The following is a 19,059-nucleotide window of genomic DNA, read 5'->3' on the forward strand; positions in this document are numbered from 1 at the left end:
GAGTTGCGAGCAGTGCCTGCCCAGCAGGAAGGAGGCGGTGTGGGTGGAGAGCTAAGAAGAGGGCCGGGATGCAGACATAGAGCTGAGAATTTTCCACATGTGCTTCTGGAGCTATGGGGGAGTGGATGATCTTCCCAAAGAACTGAGTGTGGAGTGAGAAATTGGGGGCCTGGGACAGAAGCCTCTGGGACACCAACATTAGGGGATGGCACTGAGAGAGGCCTGTAAACAAGATTGGAAAGTGGAGGTGCAAGAACTGGACAGGAAAGCCCCAGGTGGAGGTGACAGAGGAGTTGAGGAAAGACGTGCTTCAGAGAGGAGGAGGCCGCTGGAGGCTAGAGAGAGGTCACCTAGGCAAAGGACTTCCAAACCCTTTGGATTTCGCTGCAAGGCAAATCCAGATCTTGGTGAGAGCAGCATCAGGAGCAGCTGGGTCAGAAATCAGATCACAATGGTGAACTACAAAAGCAAAATCCCAGAGAAGGTAGGAGACAATGAGACCTGGACGCAAGTGAGGGAGGGGCGTTGGCTGGGAAGCCTGTCAGAGGAGGCATGAATGCAAATGTGTCTATGAGTTTCATGGCCACAATGAGTCGGTGACTCCAAGTTATTTTAAATATCTTGAAATGTCACGTAAAAATCTGGACTTCCAGCTTCTGTTGTGAAAAAAGCAAAAGGTTTAGCAACTGGTGGCTGGAGCTGAGTGGAAGTTGGCCTCTTTGGCCTAAGGGATCAGAGTCCTCAGCACTCCCCCTCATCCTAAAGCCCAACTGGGCTTCTCTGAGGTTCCTTACCCGGCCTCTTAGGCACAGAGCTTGTGATTCCAGCTAAAAAAAAGTCATTTCACAGACTTTTAAAATCAAACACATAAAAACAATGTTTGTGTTGGTTAGACCAATGTTTTCCTTTCTTGAAACATTCTGGAATTCTCGTGTAAGAACAGCTTTTAGATCTTACAGCATATTTGGTGAGGCCTACCATGTGCCAGACGTTTTCAGGATTTCACATTATTTTAAAGATTCTCTACAAGGCATGAATATCTTTGTCCTTATTTTTTAGCTTGTTTGCAAATAGTCAAAATTTGTTTAGCATCCAGTCTGGCAGTAGCCAACTCAGAAGACGTCTGTCTGCTCAACAAATGCACCGTGACTGTGATGGAAGACTGAGGTTTCTAAAGGCTCTTCCCAAGGAAGAGTTCTAGACTCAGAAAGTGATGGCCTCACTAAAATCAATATCTACCATCACCACCCCTATGTCACCCCAGGTCTGAGCTACCCCAGGTATAACTACCTTGATAAGGCACCAGACTTTTGACTTTAGGACCACATCCTGGTATGTGAAAATGCTCAGAGAAGTAAAGCACTCATTTACTAGTTCTATATCTAGAAGAGAAAGGTTTTATTAGTTAGCTAAAATTTACTTACTTCTCCCCAATCCTGTTCAAAAAAAGAGACTTACTGTATAATGGGTATTGAGTACCTAGTATGTGCCCAGAATGTGCCAGTCCCTGTGAATAGCACAGAGATGTCAAGCACATGCCACCTGTCCGTGAAGAACCTGCAGTCTGACTGGAGATGAGACATCAATGTTCATGAAGCAGAGAAGCTAAGTGCTAGGTGGCATTCTGCAGGCTCTTAAGACCTGAGGGGACAGAGAAAGCTCTGGAGAGGAGGTGGGGCTGAACATGGAGCTGCATGGACAGGATTCTTGGATGGCCGGGGGAGGAGGAGAGAGAAGGCTTCAACCTCCCCTTCTTACAACATATTTCTTCCTAGATTCTCTGTCCTCCCAACTCTTATCTACCCCTAGTCAGCGGCCCCTCCTCCTTCTCTAATCTCCATGGAGCCTGTGCTTCCCAATCTTTAAAATTTTTTTTATTGTGGTAAAACATAAATAAAAAACATAAACAACATGAAATTTACTCTTTTAACCATGTTTAAGTGTACAGTTCAGTGGCTTAAGCACCCTCACAATATTGCGTCACCATCACCACTGTCTATATCCAGGACTTTTTCATCATCCCAAACAGAAACTGTTCCCAGTCTGTTTAATGGGATGGCATTTAGGTAAGGATAATGTTAGGGTCACTGGGGAGCCCATTCAAGGCCTGTGGCGATGGCTGGGGCTGCCCCAGCCCCACACCTGGTGGTCCTGATAGCTGAGAGAGTGACCTCCATATCCTTGGAATTCCCAACACATTGGAGATTTCTGTTCCATGTCACAGACCCGAATTCTTGTTTGTGAGGGAGATGGGACATATTCACTTGTCACAAGAATGATAATATCCAAGTTCCCTGGATTGTGATGGTTAATAGAAGAAACACCGTGGAGCCCTTAACCCCACCAGGCATCAACCTAGCGATGCCTCTGTCTTTTTCATGGCTTACCCTTTATCAGAGCCCTCAGTTCTCACTCTGCCTCCACCCCATCTCAAAAGTTTGAGCTTTTGAGCTCAAACTATCTCATTCCAGAATTTTCGGCAGCTGTTGACTCAGATGATCTTTACACGCTTGTGTCCAGTTAACGCTTCATCTTCCTCTCAGTCCTTTCAGTGGGTTCCTATCTCCTCCCTCCACTGCTAATCTATCCCAGTCTTAGAACCTCCAACTGATAGATACCTGAGACCGGGAGAATGTTTTTTGTTTTGTTTTGTTTGGTTTGGTTTGGTTTTTTTTCTTTTTTTTTTTTTTTTTTAGACGGAGTCTCACTCTGTCACCCAAGCTGGAGTGGCACGATCTCTGCTCACTGCCACTTCTGCCTCCCGGGTTCAAGTGATTCTCCTGCCTCAGCCTCCCAAATAGCTGGGATTACAGGCGCACACCACCACACCTGGCTAAATTTTGTATTTTTAGTAGAGACAGGATTTCACCATGTTGGTCAGGCTGGCCTCAAACTCCTGACCTCATGATCCACCCGCCTCGGCCTCCCAAAATGTTGGGATTATAGGCGTGAGCCACCACGCCCAGCTGACCTGGGGAATCTTAAATGGAACCCAGTCCACAGTCATTCTGATGACAATTTTGCTGGGAGGAGGTGGAGAAAGACAAAGAACAGGACCGCCCTCCCGCAGGAGAGGTTAGGTGCCCAAGAGAAGAGCAGAACAGTGGTTAGAGGGCAGGGTTTCTCATCTGCTTAGGATTTCAAGCCTAACCCCAAGACTCAGCTCCTTCCAGCATGAGCACCAACTAACAAGTACCCAGTGCATCCAAGCGCTTAGTTCCCAAGTTGCTGCTGCCTTTTCAATTTGAGGAGCAGGGGAAATGGTCAGTAAACAGCCAATGTGCCACACAGCCAGTGTATTGCTTTATATTGGAAGATTCTCAGGTGCCTGGACTGTTCCTCTTGTCCATGCTGGGGAAATGAAATTAATCATCAAGACTGGGTTTGGCAGGGTGGAGTCAGAGCAAAGTGAAGTGAGGATACTAAAGCCATTTATACTTCATTCAGGCTTTAGCGAAGCCTGCCTACCACAGGACTAGAGTAAGACACGAGAATCTTTTGTGCAGCCTGGCCTCCTGTATCTTCTCCCTCTCCATCTGCAGGGTTGGACAACAAGAGCTGCTAGTAGAGAGATCTGGAGATCTTCCCCAGGCTTGACTGCCTCAGGCATCCAGGGTGAGTCCGGCATTTTAATCCCCCATAAACATTGGCTGAGCTTTAAAATCTACCCAGGCTTGTGCAAACATGGTCGGAATAGAATGACAGCTCTTGCCCTCGTGGAGTTGATAGTTCAGATGTAAGGCAAGTTTAAGGATCACTCAAGGTCCTGGGAGCTGGGAGCTTTGGGAGACTCACGAGAAGTAAATATCACGCATGGTTCCTGACCCGCAAACCTAACCCGTAGCTGGAAGAGAATGCTGGAGTTTCATGACACGCCTAAAACTCAACCCAGGTATAGTATCCTATTCTTCATGAGAGGGCGTGGGCTGGAGCAGTCAGGGGGTTTCTGAGGGAGAAGGGTCCTGGTTGAGTTTTGACTGGAGCTGGGACTGGAACAGACAAAGAGGAGGTGGAGGAACAAGAGATCCATGCAAGACAATGCAAGACAAAAGTGCAACTAAGTGCTCAACTATGCTGGTCGCAGGAGGTCAGCTATTTGCAATACTAAGTTAGTGGTGAGAAGGGGTCATCTTCCTTAATGTCAGTGCAGGGAAAATCCACCTCTGCCCTGTCCCCTACTCTAATTCCTGTGCCATTGAGGCACTGGATGAATAGAACTCTTTCTTCTTCCATAGCCCTTCACAGAGCCACAGCTGCATGACATCTCTGCCAGTCAGTGCTCCAAAGAAAGGGCCAGGCAATAGGAAAAGTGTTTGCCATTATTATCACTGATAATAATGGTAGCCAATATTTGTCTAATACTTGCTGTATCAGGCTTTCCAACCTGAATTCTTCACACACACACACACACACATATGCACACACACACACACACACACATATATATATATATACATGTCATGTATATTTCCCCAATCTTCATGGTTATCATTATTATCCCCAAGTTTTTTTAGATGAGGAAACTAAGGCACAGAGCAATTAAGTCATTTGAACAAGGTCATTTGTTCAGTCACTTATTCAACAAACATGCACTGGGGCCAGGCGCGGTGATTCACACCTGTAATCCCAGCACTTTGGAAGGCCGAAGTGGGCAGATCGCCTGAGGTCAGGAGTTTGAGACCAGCCTGGCCAACATGGTAAAACACCGTCTCTACTAAAAATACACAAATTAGCCAGGCATGGTGGTAGGCGCCTGTAATCCCAGCTACTCAGAAGGCTGAGGCAGGAGAATCGCTTGAACCTGGGAGGTAGAGGTTGCAGTGAGCCAAGATCGCGCCATTGCACTCCAGCCTGGGCGACAAGAGTGAGACTTGGTCTCAAAAACAAAGCAAAACAAAACAAAAAACATGCACTGAGTACCTGCTCTGTGTCTGGCATTGTTAGATGCTGGGAATAATAATACTAATAAACTAGGCCAGGCGCGGTGGCTCACGGCTGTAATCCCAGCACTTTGGGAGGATGAGACGGGCGGATCACTTGAGGTCAGGAGTTTGAGACCAGCCTGGCCAACATGGCGAACCTCTGTCTCTACTAAAAATACAAAAAAATTAGCTGAGCATGGTGGCACATGCCTGTAATCCCAGCTACTCAGGTGGCTGAGGTATGAAAATCGCTTGAACCTGGGAGGCAAAGGTTGCAGTGAGTCAAGATTGAGCCACTGCTCTCCAACCTGGGCAACAGAGGGAGACTCTGCCTCAAATAATAATAATAATAATCATCATCATCATCATCATCTAAAATATATCAAACACCTACTTTGTGCTAGATACTATACAAATTAAGGATTTACAAGTGTTGCTTTGTTTATTTTGACCACCTCCCTATTATAGGACATCATTGTCACTGATCCAATTATTATTATTATTTTTTTAGATGTCTTGCTCTGTTGCCCAGTGCAGTGGCATGATCTCGGCTCACTGCAACCTCTGCCTCCTGCATTCAAGGAACTGTCGTGCCTCAGCCTCTGGAGAAGCTGGGACTACAGGCACATGCCACCATGTCCAGCTAATTTTTCTGTATTTTAGTAGAGACGGGGTTTCGCCATGTTGGCCAAGCTGATCTTGAACTCCTGGCCTCAAGTGGATCTGCCTGCCTCCCACAGTGCTTGGATTACAGGCATGAGCCACCATGCCCATCCCCGGTCCAGTTATTCTGAGGAGGTGAAGGAAGCTCAGAGGGTCTCCATGACCTGTGCACGAGACCGTACGTAACGAAAGAAAGCAACCTGGTGGTCTGACTCTAGAGCTTCTGCTTTTTAAAAAATTACATTATTTTAAATTGTGGCAAAATACACATAACATAAAATGTAACATCTTTACCATCTTTAAGTTTGCAGTTTAGTGGCATATAGTACATTCACGTTATGTGACCATCACCACCATCCATCTCCAGAACTCTTTTCATCTTGTGTGATGGTTAATTTTCTGTGTCAACTTGGCTAGACCATGGTGCCCAGATATGTGATCAAACATTATCTTTATATGTTTATATGAGGGTGTTTGTGGATGATATTAGCATTTAAATTGGTGGACTTGGAGTAAACAGATTACCCTCCATAATGTGGGTAGGCCTCACCCAATCAATTGAACAGAAGACTGACCTCCCCCAAGGAAGAGGGAATTCAGCCAGCAGAAGCATTGGCTCTTCCCTGGGTCTCCAGCCAGCCAAGCCACCCTACAGGTTTTGGACTTGCCAGCCCCTGTAATCACATGAACCCATTCCTTAAAACAAATCTCTTTCTATGTACATATACACACACCCCATGGTTGTCTTTCTCTAGAGAATCTTGACTAATACACCTTGCAAAGCTGAAACTCTGTGCCTATTAAACTCTATTCTTCCCTCTCCCAATCCCTGGCAACCACCATTCTACTTTTTATCTCTATGAATCTGACTACTCTAGGGACCTCCTGTAAGTGGAATAACATAGCATTTGTCTTTTGTGACTGGCTTATTTCACTTAGCATAATGTTCTCAAGGTTCATCCATGCTGTAGCAGGTCTTAGAATTTCCTGCCTTCTTAAGGCTGAATATTCCATTGCATGTCTACACTACATTGTTTATCCAATCATCTGTCAATGAACAATTGGTTGCCTCCACCTTATGGTACTGTGAATCATGCTGCTGTGAGCAGGAGTGTACATATATCTGTTTGAGTGCCTGCTTTCAGCTCTTTTGGGTATATACCCACATATGGAATTGCTGGATCATATGGTCATCCTATTTTTAATTTCTTGAGGAGCTGTCATACTGTCTTCCACAGCATCTGCACCATTTCACATTCTCACCGGCTGTGCATGAGGCTTCCAGTGATGCTACATCCTTGCCAACAATTGTTATTTTCTGGTTTTTGATAGTGGCCATCCTCATGGCTTTGAGGTGGCATCTCAGAGTGATTTTGATTTGCATTTCCCTAGGCCCTGGGCTTTTAAATACCAAGCTCCACGGTCCCCTTGCAGAGAGGGGTCTTCAGGGCACATATTCAAGGTCTTCAGGGCACTCACAGACTCATGGTTGGACCTAGTGGGTTGGTGAGTAAGAGAAGTATGTGCAAAGGATTGTGGAACAAAGAGCAAGGAGCAGGGACTCACACCTGGAGGTCAGGTGGGCGTCTCTGAGGAGGCAAATTAACTTGCGAAGACTGTAAGCAACTGGGGACCAGGCTTCCAGCCAGCCAGGAAACCTGTTACACGCACAGGTGGCATTAACACACATCTGTCTCCTGGGAGAGGACAGTGCTGAGTGGCAGAGACCTGGGAAGAAGCATGAAGCCATGGAAGTTGGGCTTGGCCATCTGTTGGAAAATGTTCCCTTTCCAGACTTGATAGTGAATCATGGAGCCACAGCTAAGGGAATCTTTGTTGAGGCATGAATGTCAGCCGTGATTTAAAATAGGTAGGAATTGGCAGGCAGAATGAAGCTTCGTTTTCATAGAAAAAATATATTATGGTATCCTGAATCGAGGCACTGAGAAAGGGTGGCTGATGTCCAAGCAGGTGATGTACCAAGGAGACCAGGCGGTACAGACAGGTACAGCTCTGAGAAAACACAAGGAAGGAAAGGGGAAAGGAAGGTAGCAAAGTCTCAGGATGTGTTTATGGGGCAAGCAGATAGCAACCTGGGAAGAGGGTCAAGGCCTCACAGACTCCCATGACACTGGCCAGCCTGGGCCCAACTCTAAGCCTCAGTCTCTGAGAATTGCCTGAAAGTTGTCCTGCTGACATTGCCGTCCCCTGCACGCAGACAAGCGGAGAGCTGTGCCATGTGGCACTGTGTTCACCGAAGCCCCTGTGTTCGCTTCCTGAGGCCTCCTTTACGAAGTGCCACACACTGCATAGCTCAAAACAGCAGAAATCTATTTCTTCACAGTCTGGAGGCTGTGAGTGTGAAATCAGGTGTTACACTCCCTCTGAAGGCTCAAGGGGAGGCTCTGTTCCAGGCCTTTCTCCTGGCCATTTCTTGACTTACAGACACATCACTTCAATCTCTACCTCCATCCTCCCATGATCTTCTTCCTGGGTCTCCTCCACTCTGGGCATGTCTGTGTCCATTCTCTTCCTATGAGGACAACAGTCATATTGGAGTATGGCCCACCTTAACGACCTCATCCTGATTATATCTGCAAAGACCCTATTTTCAAGAGGCTATATTCATAGGTTGCAGCCAAGGCTGGGACTTCAACACAACTTTTTGGACTTCTTGGGGGACACAATTCAATTCATAACAGAGATCTTGAGTAAAATACTGTGTCACAGTTGGGGGAGCAGAGGCTGAAATAAGGGCTCCTGGTATTGGGAGGGAATGGGGCAGTGCAGCTGTAATCAGAGCCCATGAGAGTGGACCTGTGGGTCTGGGCAGCTCTCACCCCAGGAGCTCTTGGATCCACCCTGTGCTATGTTTTGGAGATGTGTCATATCATACAAAAAAGCCAAAAGAGGCCAGGCACTGTGGCTCACACCTGGAATCCCAGCACTTTGGGAGGCCAAAGTGGGAGAATCACTTGAGGCCAAGAGTTCAAGGCCAGGCTGGGCAACACAGGGAGACTTCATTTCTACAAAAAAAATTTTTTAATTACCCAGGCATGGTAGCAGGCCTGTGGTCCTAGCTACTTAGGACACTGAGGTAGAAGGATCCCTTGAGCTCAGGAGTTCAAGGTTACAGTGAACCAAGATTGTGTCACTGCACTCCAGCCCAGGTGACAGAGCAAGACCTTGTTTGTCTCAAAAAAAAAAAAAAAAAAAGATAAAACATAAAAAATTTTGCTTCATGTTAGGTGATTTTTAAATGTAAATCTTTCCTACTCCTATAACAGTAAAATAGCTTTGATATGACAGTAAACAGTTGATGTTTAGGAGACTATAGGAGCAACTGGGAACTCCGCCTTTTTCCATCAAACATGACTGTTTTGTTTGGTGTTTCTGTAAATTGTGTTTATGTGTCGGGAGTGGGTGGTGTGCACACCAGGATTTACTTGTGGAGAGACATAGATGAAGGAAGGAGACAGCCTCCCGGGGAAGATGTTGCCTGTGTTGGGGAGAGGGCTTCAAGGGAAGCTGGGGTGGGGATTGGAGAGGTGGGTTGAGGGTGGGAGGGCTTCTGCTGGTATGTTCAGGGAGACAGATGGGCCGACTGAAGCGAGGCAGGTTGGTGAGTGCATTCAGGGAACATGCTGGTTTCCAGGAGTGAGAGAATTTTTCTGTCCCTGGGACTCAAGAACCTTCTGGTAGTTGTTAACTCCAGGGTCCCGGGGAGGCTACCCATGCCCCACAGGGAAGAATACCTCTTCACTCACTTACTGATCCTTGAAATGTCTTTTAACCAGAGACAAGTCTTGAATTTCACAGTCAGAAGGAGTATGTAAGACCCCCAGAAGAGGGCGCACAGCCACAGTTCCGCGCTGGTGGAAGGACCAGAATCCCGTCCTCTCCTGGGAGCCCTCACCTAGGGAAAAGGATGAGTGAGTGTCGCACTGAGGCCTCACACAGTGGAGAAGCAGCAACGGAGAAGGAGGTCCCAGGAACCCTAAAGACAGAGACATTGAGATCGGCAGGGTTTGACAGAGGCTTTAGGAAACAGATTTATCCAACTGCGACAAAGGACTGAGCCTTCAGGCGTGGGATTAGGTCAGCCTCGGGGCAGGGGACATTCTTGGTCAATAGCAGGACTTTGATTTATGTAACGGGCTTATGCAATGTCATTACATAACATCATTAGGGGCATCGCAAATTGGATTCTATTTCAGGCTCTACAGGAGCCAGACCCAGGGCTCCCCTCTGGCCCAGCAAGACAGGATTCTCGCAGGCCCAGTGCCCCTTTCCTCGCTGGGATTTTTCTCTCTTGAGGTTTCACTGTGGGACTTCCAGGAGACCTACAAAGACCTCACCCTTGTCCGCCTCAGCTTCTCCCCGGAAGGGCTGTATTTTGGGTGGATGAGGCTCTCTTCAGAGTAGGCTGTGTCCTCAGGATCCTTTCTCCAGAATGATGGAGCTTGCCTCTTAGCATGCTCATCCTTTGCAGATGCCTGCCCTGCTGCCCCCGCTGCCCCTGACCCTTCCGGTATCGTCCACCCAAGCCCAGGCCAGTGGGCAACCTTCTCCTATCGGGTCCCGCTCTGACTTCTCCCCAACTCCCGCTTCCCCGTCTATCCTCCAACTGTCAGGCTGATCTTCCTTGTATCTTATTACGCCCCAGCTTGGAAACTTCTGCTCATCTGAATATCCAGAGGCCTTAGTGGTTGACACATTGTGCCACATTGTGCTGTGTGTACCTCTGGGGGTGGCAAGCTTCCCTGGCACAGAGCACGGTGCCCACCTAGCCAGTGTGCAATATATGTCTGTTCTAACTCAAGGCTCTGTACAGTTGGCCCTAACAAACTTTTGAAACTTATTTTCCAAACCTCCTGGGTACACATCCTCCCTTACACCAAGCAGTCTTGTTCCTGTCTCCAGGCCCTGTGGTCCTTCCTGCCTCCTGCCCTGGCCTCCCTGGGCTTCACCATCATGAAGTGCCCACTGCCCTGACTTCCCTTTTAAATCCTACCTATTTTTCGAGCACAGATGGGAACCACCTCCTGGGGGTGTCCTTCCCCAGTAATCCCAGCACACAACAATCTCCTCCTTTAAGCTGCCATGGCTCCTCTGCTTCCCACCTTACCAGATGTCACCTGCAGTTGTTGGGTGTGTCTGTGTGTGCCTAAAATGTGTGAGGTGTCTGTGTGTGCCTAAAATGTGTGAGTGCCTCCTGTGACTGAGGCTACTACTTAATTCTCCTAAGCTCCCTTTGGTACGGGGTTGCTGTCCTCACAAATGGGTTTAGAAAGGTTACGCCCTTGTAGGAGCCTCATATCTCCAGACCCACTGGGAACATCTTGAGGGCAAAAGTTGTGTTTTTTTGTCTTGGTATTTCCAGGGCCTGGCACATTTGAGCAATCACAACACGTATGTTGAATTGTACAGTTGGAAGAGGAGCATTTACAAGGCCTACCCATCTCAAAATCTCTCCCCTACCAGGTAATCTGAGTGCCTAAAATCCACCCCTGCCGAGTTATAGCTGTGGACTAAGACAGGGTGACAGCAAATACAAATCCCAAAGTTAATAAATTCAGCTATCTATTTTTTCATGTGGCTGCTGAGATGGTTAAAGCTAAACTTACTGCTCAAATGCAATCATGTGAGTTAGATATCTGGTATGTTTCACGTACTCTGCATCTCCCATTTAAAGCCTCACTGTAATATACCACCTTTGTTGGCCGTTACTGCAAAGTAGATGTATTAGATGAGAACAGAGCTACACGAACTAAGAGAGCTGAGAACCACACTCAGGAAAGCAGACAGAAAGGGGAAAGCGGGAATGTTAGTGTTGGAGAGGCCTGAGAATTTTCTAGATCGATGGTTCCTAACCTTTAGCAAACCACCAAGTACTTAGTTGTTTAAAACTCCCTTCAGAGTAATGTGCACAAAAATAATGATTTTCACATAATTTTAGAGGGTATGTGGTGGACACCCTCTTTAAGTCCCTCCATGGGTCCCCGTTGTCCCCAGAGCTGGTTTAAGAACCTCTGCTCTCATCCTGCATGAGAGGACAGAGGCCTGGAGGAGAGAGATTCTGCTGGGGCCTGAAGGGTGGGAGGGAGGGAAAGAGGAAATCCATGATTTCACAGGGCAGGCCCTGCTGGCTGGTTTCCGGTTCTCCTTGTCATCCTGTGCTGGGCTACCCCTGGCACAGGAAAAGCCTATGTGGCCAGAGGAACCTGCTTCCCCTCCACCCAGCTCTGCATGCCCCTCCCTGCTCAGCGGGCTGGGGACAGTGGGGGTCCCAGGGTCCCACAGCTAAGGTGGGCTCACATTCTGGGACCAGATCAGGACTCACAATTACCCCACAGGAGCCTTCCACCAGTCCCCCTCCCCAACCCAGATGGAAGCACACTCACCTAGCTGGGCTGGAGGCAGATGACACACCTAGGGGCCTGCCTGGGGCCTGGGTTGGGAGCAGAAGCCCCAGCTCTGCACTCTGAGAGCTGTTCCTGAGTTATCCCCCGCCCCCACCCCCTGTGCAAACGATGCTAATAAGAAGCTTTTCATTTTGCAGCTGCAGCAGCACAGCGTGCACACACTTGTCTCATTTTGCTGTTTCAGGAAAGAAACAAAGCAGAGCTAGCTCACCCCTCACCCCCACTTCTATTCTCAGTCAAGGTCACAGCTTCTCCTCAGCCCTGATTGGCAGCAGCCTTCTGATGGCCAATGCTGGTGATCAGCAGTAAGGCTTCAGAGAGGGGCCTTCTGAGCTTTCCGCAGCTCTGTGAGGAGATGTCCGAAGGGAAACATTGCAGAGTCGAACAAGGGGAGAGTCCAGAGATGAGAATTATCTATTATTATTATTATTTTTTGAGATAGAGTCGCACTCTGTCGCCCAAGCTGGAGTGCAATGGCACAATCTTGGCTCACTGCAACCTCGGCCTCCTGGGTTCAAGTGATTCTCCTGCCTCAACCTCCTGGGTAGCTGGGATTACAGGCACCTGCTGCCATGCCTAGCTATTTTTTTTTTTTTTCGTATTTTTAGTAGAGACAGGGTTTTACCATGTTGGCCAGGCTGGTCTTGACCTCTTGACCTCAAGTGATCTGTCTGCCTTGGCCTCCCAAAGTGCTGAGATTACAGGCCTGAGCCACTGTGCCCAGCTGAAAATTATCTATTTTAAAACAAGTAGGTATTTAGGCACTTGAGAATACCCAGGGAAAAAATCTCATATTGCTGCAGGCATCTGCCTTTTGCAAATATTGCTTGTAAATTAAATGAGCTGGCCTTGGGAAGTGGCAAGAAACAACTTTATTTTCTTCTTTCATCGTCACATTCAAACCCATTCTGTTATATCTGCCTTCTTTGCTATATCACTTTTTTATTGTGTGTAACAAATCACTCCAAAATTGAATCACTTAAAACAACCCTTTATTTGCTTATAGTTCTGTGGGTTAGCAATTTGGACTGGGTTCAGCAGAGTGGTTTTTGGCTGGTCTTACCCGGGTTCCTCCTTGCAGGTACAGTTACCTTGTGGCTCTTGTGGTTCAACTGGATCTGGGTGGTCCAAAATGGTCCTGTTCCCATGTCCAGTGGTTGGTGCTAGCTATTGGCTGGGCCTCTTTCTCCCCATCCAGGAGGCTGACCTGGGCCTCCAACATGCCAGCTCTGTATTCCAAGAGGACTGGTGCAGAATCTGTAAGGGCTTCCTGAAGCCATGGCTGCAGCACTCACACAATGTCACTTCAGCCATATTCTCTTGATCAAATCAAGTTACAAAGCCCCCCAAGGTTTAAGAGATGGAAAAACAGTTTTTGGTGGGAACAGCAGTGAAAACCCATGGCACAGTAGTGAGTGTACAGGGGCAGGAGAAGTTCTGGTCACAACCACTACTGGACCATATGTTAGGTGGATCCTAATATATCTTGGATATTAGAACCTGTCTCATAGTCTCATTTTCAGTTACTAAAAAGTCTAGCACCATCTAACCCACAACTTCTATATCTCATCCACTCTGAAGCATCTCTCCAATCTCACTGGGGACTACTGTGATGGGAAAAGGGGCCCAGGTCTCAATGATCTCCATCTTGTTCTTCCACTGCTCTTCCTCACACGCTGGGCCCCAGTTGGCTCCCCCAAGGGGATGACAGGAAGGAGGGGAAGGATAATGTGTCCCATCTGACCAGTGTTGTTTTCACCCAGCCCAGGTGTCCTCTGTGTGGGAGGATGCTGCTGGAATATTGACTTTGTCTCTCATGAGGTGCTTTGCTGAGTTCTTCTAAGTCACTTGCTCCCTGTGTGGGGCCATGTGAGGCTTCACTGCTCCCTAATGAGGGCAATGCACCCTCTAAGTGACCACCCTTTGGCTTCTGCTCTGCTGTGTACCCCACACAACTGCTTTCTTCCAGGGTTACTTATCAGATGCTCTGTTTTCTCCCCTGCTTCTCTGTGCCTTCATTCCCTCCTTCTCTGTGGACCAGCTTTCCTGCTTCTTCACTCATAGAGTACGGCAAAGGTGGCCTCTCCACGGCTTCCACATTGATCAGTTACTGGTGTAGTCATTCAAACGATTGACTGACTTTCTCAATTCCAGACTCCTGGAAGAAAGAATCTGGCTAAGCTAAGGTCAAGTTGATCCCAGGGCTGTTCAGCTATGATCATTGTCCTATGGATGTCATGTCCCACCCGTTTATGGAAGAAATGGCAGTTCCCAGGGAAATGCTGGCCACCACGCTGGACAGTCAGGTCCAAGTATCTACTGCAGTGGGCACAATAGCTAGAGAGTGTCCTATGTTAGCAACTGTTATATTGACAGTTCAAGAGGACCATCAGATTTATTAACTATAAACTCATGGGTGGTCACTTAGAAAGCTGCTTCAGTAGAATGATGGTGGCAAAAGTTAGATTGCGAATGTCTGAAGGGTGAATTGGAGTGATGAAATGGAGGCAAGATGTGTAGAACCATTTGGAACAGATATCTAATTTTATGTAGTCAGTGCTGCTGTTTTCTTAAAAAAAAAAAAAAAAAAAAAAAAAAGTACCTTCTCCTTCTTCTTGGTGAGATGCAGCTGCCGTGTTTCTGCATGGTCCCGGCCCTGGCACCAGGTGATTGGTCCAGGAGAGGGAACCTAGCCCAAGCTAGGCCAGTTGGTGCCCTTCCCCAGGATTTTGAACTTTGGACCAGTGACCGTGTGAGTCAGACCCTCTTGGGTAACAAAAGCTATAGGAAGTAACACATGGCCATATTTCCATAGGCCATATTTCTTATCATGTGAATGAGACTGGTTTTCAGTGAGGAAGAATGGAGGTGACCCCAGAGTAAAGTAGGAATGAGGAGCGAAGATCTTTGTATCAGATAAGCCACAGACTCTTGGATTTCCATAGGCCAAACTGTATCCCTTGTTTCTGTGGCAACCATGAAGATGCGCCCTTGGATTTCCCTTCCAAACCCAATGCTGCTGCTCTGTCAGGAGGATGGTGAGCTGACAGCTGGCTGCTGTCAGTGCATCCAGGTTCCACTTCAGCTTGTGAGCCAAGGCCATGCTCCTCCCAGGAAGTCCCCAGCCAGTGACCACGCCAGGCTATTTCTACCCAAAGTGAAAGTCATCTAATAAGCCAGCGAATAAGCTCTCTGGGCCAGAGCTCTCTGTTGGGGTGTCTGAGACTTTGTGCATCGGGGTCTGAGGCTCCAACTGCACAATCCTGTTCCCCCCGCCCCCAGCTCTCTTTGCAGAGGGGTCGGATGCTCATCGTGCCTGAGACTGCTATCTCTTTTTCACATCTCATGGGAGCTATACTTCCCAATAAATCTCTTATCCCTGTAATTTTGCCTGCTTCTTGAAGCAATCATTCCCATGACTTCATTGAACCAATATATTTCTTTTTTTTCTTTTCTTTTCTTTCTTTTTCTTTTTTCTTTTTTTTTTTTTTTTTTGAGACAAGGTCTTTCTTTGTAACCCAGGCTGGCGTGCAGTCGCGTGATCTTGGCTCACTGCAACCTCTGCCTCCCGGGTTCAAGTGATTCTCATGCTTCAGCCTCCCAAGTAGCTGCGACTACAGGTGCGTACCACTATGCCCGGCTAATTTTTGTATTTTCAGTAGAGATGGAATTTTACCATGTTGGCCAGGCTGGTCTTGAACTCCTGATCTCAAGTGATCCACCTGCCTTGGCCTCCCAAAGTGCTGGGATTACAGGTGTGAGCTACCATGCCTGGCCTATTTCTCCTTTTGTCTTGGCTAGTTGAGTTGAGCTTCTGTGACAGGTAAATTTATGTGTAAACTTCACTGGGCCAAGGGATGTCCAGATAGTTGGTAAAAGATCACTTCTGGGTGTGTGTGAGGGTGTTCCTGAGAGAGACTGGCATTTCAGTCAGTCAACTGAAAGAAAATCTGCCCTCACCAAAGCGAGTGGGCACCATCCAATCCATTGAAGGCCCTGCTAGAACAAAAAGGCAGAGGAAAAGTGAATTTGCTTTCTGTTCTAGAGCTGGGACATCATCTTTTGCTCTCAGACATCAGAGCTTCTGTTCTCAGGCTGATTCTGGGGTTTACACTAATGTTGGTTGCTCCCCTCCCCTTACTGTTCTCAGGGCTTTGACCTCAGACTATTCTCAGGGCTTTGACCTGATTCTGATCGGGTGCAGGGCTCCCAAGAGGCTCAAACTCTTGAAAGTTTTCAACTGGAATCAAGGTTATTAATCACCCCCATCCCCACCCAACACCCAGATGATGGCTGTCCCCAAAGATAGCAATAGTCTGAACAATCTCTAATTCTTGACCACTAAAGGAAAAGACAGTAGCAGCAGGCAGTCCTAGAAGTTTATTCTTCAAACTCACCCTCCAGAACTCATCCTCCAAACCACTGGAGCCTGTTCCAGGCAGATGCCAGGGAGCTGTGCTTCATTCTTGACTTGGAAAGATGAGTTCTGATGGGTTGGGCTCCAGCAGCAGCAGCAAGCAATGGAGACAGAGAACCGCCCTGGGATCAGAGCCCGCTAATAATGAGGTGCCGCAGCCTAACTGGATATGATTCAATTTGCCTTCAACATAGACGAGAACATGTGACTGGAAGACATCTATACAAGGATGGAGAAACATTTCGCCTAATTGAAGGTCACTCCACATCAGGCTGGAAGTATTTCATCTGCCAAGTCTCCTCCCATGTTTTTAGTGAAATATCCACCAATGGCAAGGTCTTCTTCTGGGCCATCTGCTTCAATGCCAGTGGCTACTTGGAGGGTGCCCCAGGTATTTAAATAGCAGGGATGACCCACTTCAGAACTTTTCAGGAATCTGTGCATCCAACTTGGACTCCCTGATGTCCACTCACACCTTGGCCCACTTAATTCCCCGTGAACAGGCCTTGGTGTTGCAGCCCTCAGTGAAGATCCAACTTTCCCTGGGGGCTACACCCATAAACTAATGAGCTCAGATTCAGTCATCACAGCCAGAGAGTTCACAAGCCCCCAGGTGATCCTAGCTGAGGAAGGAGCAACCCCTTTTCCTGCTTCAGGACTGGACAAAAGCATAAACTTCTCTTACAGGAATCCAACCAGGGGAGGTAGTGCCTCTCCTGGAGGCCATCAAATTGGAGTAACCACCTTGCAAAGATGCATCTTCCCATCCCAGATCTCCAAGAGGAATCAGTCCACCCTGGAAGGACTTGTCCCAGCCTCTCATTTCAAGGACCAAGACCTCTTATACTGGGTTTACATCCCCAACCCAGGAGTCTTTGAAATACTGATGGTTAGCAGAGGGAGAGAGGGAAGAAAGTCAGGGCTGGTAGAAACAGATCTTGTTTTCTCCTGGCCTGAAAGAGCCCAACCTACAATTCTCAGGGCCTCAGCACCTCCAGACAAGGTTTTGGAACCCACCTCCAAGCTTAGCTTCTCCCAGCAGGAGGAACCCTTTTAGACATTCATTAAGGAGGTGTCCAGGAAGCTGCTCAATTCCTCCATCCCAAGCAAAGCCGTCTTCTCCATGATCCTGGACTCCTGGGGCTCATACTCCAGCCCAGTCATGAGGATTTCAGCCCAGTATGAGCCCCCAGAGTGCCTCTGGCCTCTTGCCAGACTTCCCAGGTTGACAGATCTCAGCATCACTCCACTGAAGTGGTCCTCTCTTTGACTAGACCCACTAGCCCCTCAACAGAGAGCCCTTGACCTTGCCTCTAACCCCTTCAGCCAAAGCTGAGACTAGAGTGAGGAAAGCAAGGTGCCAGGGCACAAAATTTAAGGAGATGCTCTTTCCCAAGGCTGTGTGAGTGACTTGGCAACTGTTCCCATTATTTCTAGAAATCTAAAGCCACGCTCTCCTGAGTTACAGGTTTCTGGCCTTGAGCTAGCCCCTAACAGAAGGTCGGGCTCTGGATCTGATCAATAAGAGTGTCACCAAGACTCTGCTGGAAAGCTATTCCCCTGCCTGGGGGACTGACCGTGGCTGAAGCAGCTGTCCCCACCCAGCCCTGCCCTTCCCTTGCTGCTCACAATGCTCAATATTTGGAGCACTTGGGTGGCTATGCAGTCCTAGGAGCAGTGCAGCCCTGCATCCTCTGGGAGAACAGCAGCCAGGGCACCAGTTGACTCCTCGTGGTGTCACCTTTCCTGCCTATGCCAAGACAGGAAGTCACCCTGAATTGCCACTGGGCCTTGGCAAGCAGCAAGACCCGGCCCTAAGTCTTTGCCCCGCCTTGAGCACCCCAAGAGGCTCTGATTCCTCTATGCTCCCTGCCAGGAATGAAGGGATAGAAACCACAGAGCAAGACTGAGAGGGGGGAGGGACCAGCTGTCTCTTCCCTACTCTGTTGACTGCCCAATTGCCCATGTAAATAGTGGACATTCTCCAAATTATCCTTTCACATAAACTTACTTTCCTTTCTTAGATCCTTGTCTCAGGACTGCTACTAGGTGGATGGGGTGACAAGGGGTTTTGGTTACTTCTGCACCTTGCTTTTATTTTTTAATTTTATTTTATTTTTTTGTAGAGATGGGGTCTTGCTATGTTGCCCAGGTTGGTCTCGAACTTCTGTCTCAAGCAATGCTCCTTCCTCAGCCTCCCAAAGTGCTAGGATTACAGGCTTGAGCCACCATGACTAGCCTGGCACCTTGCTTTCAGATCCTGGAGGACAGAAGGGCTGCAGGCACAGTTTCTTCCAGGGGAGGGACCCAGTTCCTGGTGTCTTCACTACAGATGCACAGACAGGGAGATCTGCAGGTTGGGCCGTGTCCCTCTTACTGTCTCCCCACCTGTTCATGTTTCCACGTCAGCTTTCCTGCCTGAAGAAATTCTGGTCAAATGTCTCTCAGAGATGGACTGAGAGTTGAATTCGGGTGGGAAGTAGCAGATGGGCCAAGAGTGTGAGTTCTCTGGTGCACCTGATTAGATGTTTCTCTCATTGAGTCCCTCATTCATGCCAGGGAGATGAGCAGCAATAGAGAAGGCCCAGATCTGGCCCTCAGCTGACCACATGCACACAAGTCAGCCCAGGAT

The sequence above is a fragment of the Macaca nemestrina genome, chromosome 4, assembly GCF_043159975.1.
Source record: "Macaca nemestrina isolate mMacNem1 chromosome 4, mMacNem.hap1, whole genome shotgun sequence".
NCBI classification, from domain to species: Eukaryota; Metazoa; Chordata; class Mammalia; order Primates; family Cercopithecidae; genus Macaca; species Macaca nemestrina.